The sequence below is a fragment of the Apis dorsata genome, unplaced genomic scaffold, assembly GCF_000469605.1.
Source record: "Apis dorsata unplaced genomic scaffold, Apis dorsata 1.3 scaffold_257, whole genome shotgun sequence".
NCBI classification, from domain to species: domain Eukaryota; kingdom Metazoa; phylum Arthropoda; class Insecta; order Hymenoptera; family Apidae; genus Apis; species Apis dorsata.
This window is the reverse complement of record NW_006263535.1, coordinates 36428-41073: the sequence shown is the minus strand read 5'-3', so window position 1 is coordinate 41073 and position 4646 is coordinate 36428. Positions and strand designations below refer to the sequence as shown.

Here is a 4646-nt window from a genome sequence, read left to right as displayed (position 1 = left end):
TTTTTTTTTTTTTAATTCCACGATAATTTTTCAGAGAATGATGTTGGATGATGTAATATAAATTTGTGATGACCATAAGTATAAAGATACTATATGTAATGATATTTATTATTTAATCGTCGAAGCATGGAGATTTAAAATTGAGAACGAAAAGTTTTAATTAAAACAGAAAAGGAACATATTTTTTCACACTATTGCCCTGAGAGAAAATGGACGCACATGCAGGACGTATTAAATAAACTGAGCGATCGCTTGTATTATAGATATACCAGCATAGGAACGAGTTTCTAGAATAAACTTAATTAAAAAGTGCAACGAAAAGGAAAAAAGAAAGATTGTTATAAAAAGTTTTACATTCACCTGTATGTTTGAAAACGAAAAAAAAATACATATATGTATATAGGTCCAATTTCAAATGAAATCATCATTCACACGTGTTTAATCCAAATAAAAAGAAAATACATCGATCAATTGATAATATTTAAAATGGAAATAAAAAATTATTGAACGAAAATTTTTATTCCATGTTACGTTTTTCAGGGATACGAGTCAGATGACGTAATATATAATATATTAACATTATTTTTCATCTTTCTTGACGATATTGCAAAATAAAAATCTTTTACGCAAAAACGCAAATAGAATATCGATAGAAAAAAAAAAGAAAAAAGGCAAAAAGAAAAACTTGCAAAAAATTAAAATTTAGAGCATGAGTAAAGAATTTTGAACATGAACAACATGTGTTCAAAAGAAGAATCGAAGCATGAAAAAAAAAACTCATATGAACGATAGGAATCGATATATTATTTTTGTATATCGATATAAAATAAAATATATATAATTATTTTTCCTAGATCTGTTTACAACACATCTAAGAAAATCATCGGTATTTCTTTGAAAGAAAGGTATGCAATTCTTTTCTCTATCAAAAGTTCTTTTTCGCTCACTTTTCGAAACATGAGATTAAATGTAATGTGTTGGAATTCTTGCAGATGTTCACATATTTCTCATCGCGTAATGATAGATGACTTAGCCACTAAATAGCAAGTACAAGATAATTCTCGTATAACAGAGAGGTTAGGTTCCAGAAAAATGTTGCGTTGCGCGACGTTTGGATTATATACAACAAAAATTTGTTTATGTTTCTTATTTTCTTATAGAAAAAAACAAGGAAAAGAAAAAGGAATATGATATTTTAACTTGTTTTTTCTGAACTTATTTTTTTTTTTAAATTCCACGAAAATTTCCGCTTCATGTATATATATAAGAATCATATCAAAATACGATAATTTACTCATTACCTGTGAACAATGAAAAATATCTATCGATTGAAAAAAAATATATTAATTTTCTAGATTAAAAAAATATTCATCGATAAGATGATAACAAATGTCAGCAATGAATTGCTTACGCGATTATTGCAACTGTGTACACTATCATAATCTTTTAAAATGGCGCAAACAATTAATAATATCGAAATTGATATATGATCGATAAAAATCTCGATTATGCGTTAAATAGAGGATAAGTTTATACGGGATCACTTTTCACTATAAATATATTATTCTTAGTATTAATTCAGATTTTTATTGAAAATGATACTTCGTGTTTACGAAGAACATTGTAAAACAATGCTCTGTTTGTTCAATTGAGCATAATTAATTTTGATTATAAAGTTGAAATATTTTATCGATGACCATTATGAATTATATCAGTACGTATAAAAATTTCTTCGAAGAAGAAATCTTTATCTTTTGAAGAATTTTGTAACGATTTTACAATAATTTTCGTTAATACGTTCTTAAATCGATGAATCTATTATATATCAAACTCTTCCGTTAAGATATCCTAATATTATATAATTTTTCCATTAAGATATCTATAATTTTTCCAATCATCCGAGAAAACTGACTATTTTCTTTAATTCTCCTTGATTTTTTCGAAAACTTTATATGAAGAAGCGTAGTGTCTTATATGAAAAAAAAGTTAGGTTAGATTAACTTAAATTTACATAATTAGTTTTAATTATACAAATTTAATGATTTTTATTTTTATATAAATCGTAGAAGTGATTTCCCTTTCGATTCTATTACATATTTTAAAAACATCTCGTATGATATAAAGATAGATTAATTATAGGTTCGAAGCCAAATTGCATAACGGAAAGAACGAGAGCAGAAGAGAGACGAGAAGAAACAAAAACAGAGGTTGCAATTTTCATCGCCAACATGATCGTGACGCGGTTCAAGTTCACGGGTAAATTCGGTTATTCCCGAGCCAGTTAACGAACGAACGTGTTTTCGATGCATCGCGAATCATCGTGCATCATGACGTAGCTAACCTCTAAATATCTCGAATCTGCTTTAAGAATAACCATTTCCATTTTGCTCGCGCTATTCTCCTTTCGACCTCGAATCGAATCGACGTGAAACTCGATTCTTCCATCGATCACTAACTCTTCTCGTTTTATTCCTTCCTGATTCTTCATTGATTTCCGATCACCTCGATCTTTTTTCTTTTCCTTTTTATTCTTTCCTCTCTTTCTCTTTCTGTCTCTCGTTTTTTCCTCGATATTCGTCTGTCCTCGACCGTGCAGGAATGCACACTAGCGATTCGCTTCGACTAAAATAGTGCGTGATGGCATTCGGATAACGTTTAAAGAAGTTTCGAGAAATATTTATGGAAAAATCAAAATTTCTTCTGTAAACAAAAAGATAATGAAATAAAACATTAAGTTCGAAGATATGGATATCAAAAGAAAATTGGAAAGAAAAATGTGAATTGATTTAACTTTGTTGTCCATTTCTAACCTCTTTCTGTACTGATACAATATACAGTTTTGATACAGTTTATAGTGCATATTTCTGCTATGTTTCATTAATATGTTGACTTTTTCTGTATTGATATCCAGTGATATAATATATAGTGAAGTTTTTGTTATGTTTCGAATATATATATATATATCTTTTTCAGGCATTCGATTCTATTTTTCTTTTGATTTTTTTTTTTTGACGAAAAACATACTTTGCCACATAAAAACATAACGTATCTATGTTAAGATAATCGTAAATAATTTTCAATAGGATTGAAAATTGATATTGTTATCAATCAATATTTATCAAATATTATAACGATTAGTGATTTTTAATAACAATCTATCCAAATAACGTTAGCGATCGAAAATAGAAAAATGCTTCTTCTCGTTATAATAATAATGCAAAATATACTTCTTTTTTTATCTTTTACCTTGCAACTGTTATCAGTAAATTTTTTCTTCAAAACAATTCATTGACGCAATAATATTGTGTACAATTGCGCTAATTGTCTCGTTAGTGGAACATCTTCGTTTCATTAAATAATTCCCGCAACGGGAGAAATTACGATCGACTATCTCGATGAATATTATCCAGAACGAAACGTGTATTCATTAATTCGTATTTATGTCTCGATGAAACGAGATGCACAATTGTATCTTAATTAAGCTAGATATTCAATGGCTAAAATATTTGCACACTATTGTATTTATTATTGCATTTACATATTAATTAATTGGATCTAAATATAAATATATTTCATAATTGGCTACAAATTTTCATATAACTGTATATTTTATAATCAATTATATTGCGAAAAATAATACGTTAGATAAAAATTTGTATATTCTTTATCTTCATTTTTCGAAAGTTTTTTTTATCATTTTTTCATTTCGACTAAAATGGTATAAAACACGATAACAAAACGTTTCGTTTAAAAATAAGAGCATATAATATTTTATTATACGTTGTACGGCAATATCGAGCAATACACGTAAAATTGCTTTTTTGTTCTTATTTGTTTTTACAGAGACAATATTCATCAACAAACAAATCGAGAAATCACAATTCATCATTGATCCATCTCTATCGCGCACATAATATTTATCATCTTCTTTGCCAATGTATTTTCAATAATAATTTATCATGCGAAGATATTTTCGAAATATGCATCGAATGAACTTTCCACGTGTATCGTATTACACGTGGCAAAAATGAACTAAATCATAACCATGTTAAAAACGCACTTTTTCTTTCCAATCGTTTCAATTATATTTTTATCCTTTCGATATAATAATATTATCAAACAGAAAACAGTTTCAACGATTGTCTGATAACAAAATATCTTACCTTCATTTCAAAAATTATACATAGAAATTTCATGTTGTCGCTTTTGTTGTCGTTAAATGACATAATTGAGGATCTTGTAACGGAAGAAGAACCATTTTTTAATAATTTTAACAGTTATCGTTATATAAAAAATTTTACGTCATGTGGTGTAAGCTAGTATCGAGGATCTGATTTTTCCACTTTTATGTATAAATGACATTTTGGTGTTTCAATATGAAAATAATTATTTCATATATTCTTTTTAAAGTGACGGAAAAGATAGTATTTACAACACTTTCAAAATAACAGTATCATAACCTCAAAATCCATCCACGAACTTATCAAACGACGAATATGCAATCAACGTTTTTTAAAATCTAATTATATAGTTATGAGAAACGAATAAAATAGCACGAGTGAAAGTAATTATATTCGAGCTTCATAGTCGAAACGCTCAAAGGGAAATTTTTCCCCTTAGGGGAATTCTTGCATTTCTAGGTTAAC

At 27.6% G+C, this 4646-nt stretch overlaps 1 protein-coding gene and 1 long non-coding RNA gene across 4 annotated transcripts in view; one reads left to right on the top strand and one right to left on the bottom strand.

Annotated features, from left to right (window-relative positions):
* Positions 1 to 678, top strand: part of LOC116185712 — a 2349-nt gene extending 1671 nt beyond the window's left edge. For both annotated transcript variants that reach the window (XR_004150594.1, XR_004150593.1), the window contains exon 2: positions 35 to 678. This is a non-coding gene — a long non-coding RNA (uncharacterized LOC116185712). The remainder of the gene's footprint in view (positions 1 to 34) is intronic.
* The window catches only part of LOC102671946 (neuronal PAS domain-containing protein 2-like), a 69682-nt gene that overhangs the window by 44791 nt on the left and 20245 nt on the right, over positions 1 to 4646 (bottom strand). The gene's annotated exons all lie outside the window — the stretch shown is intronic.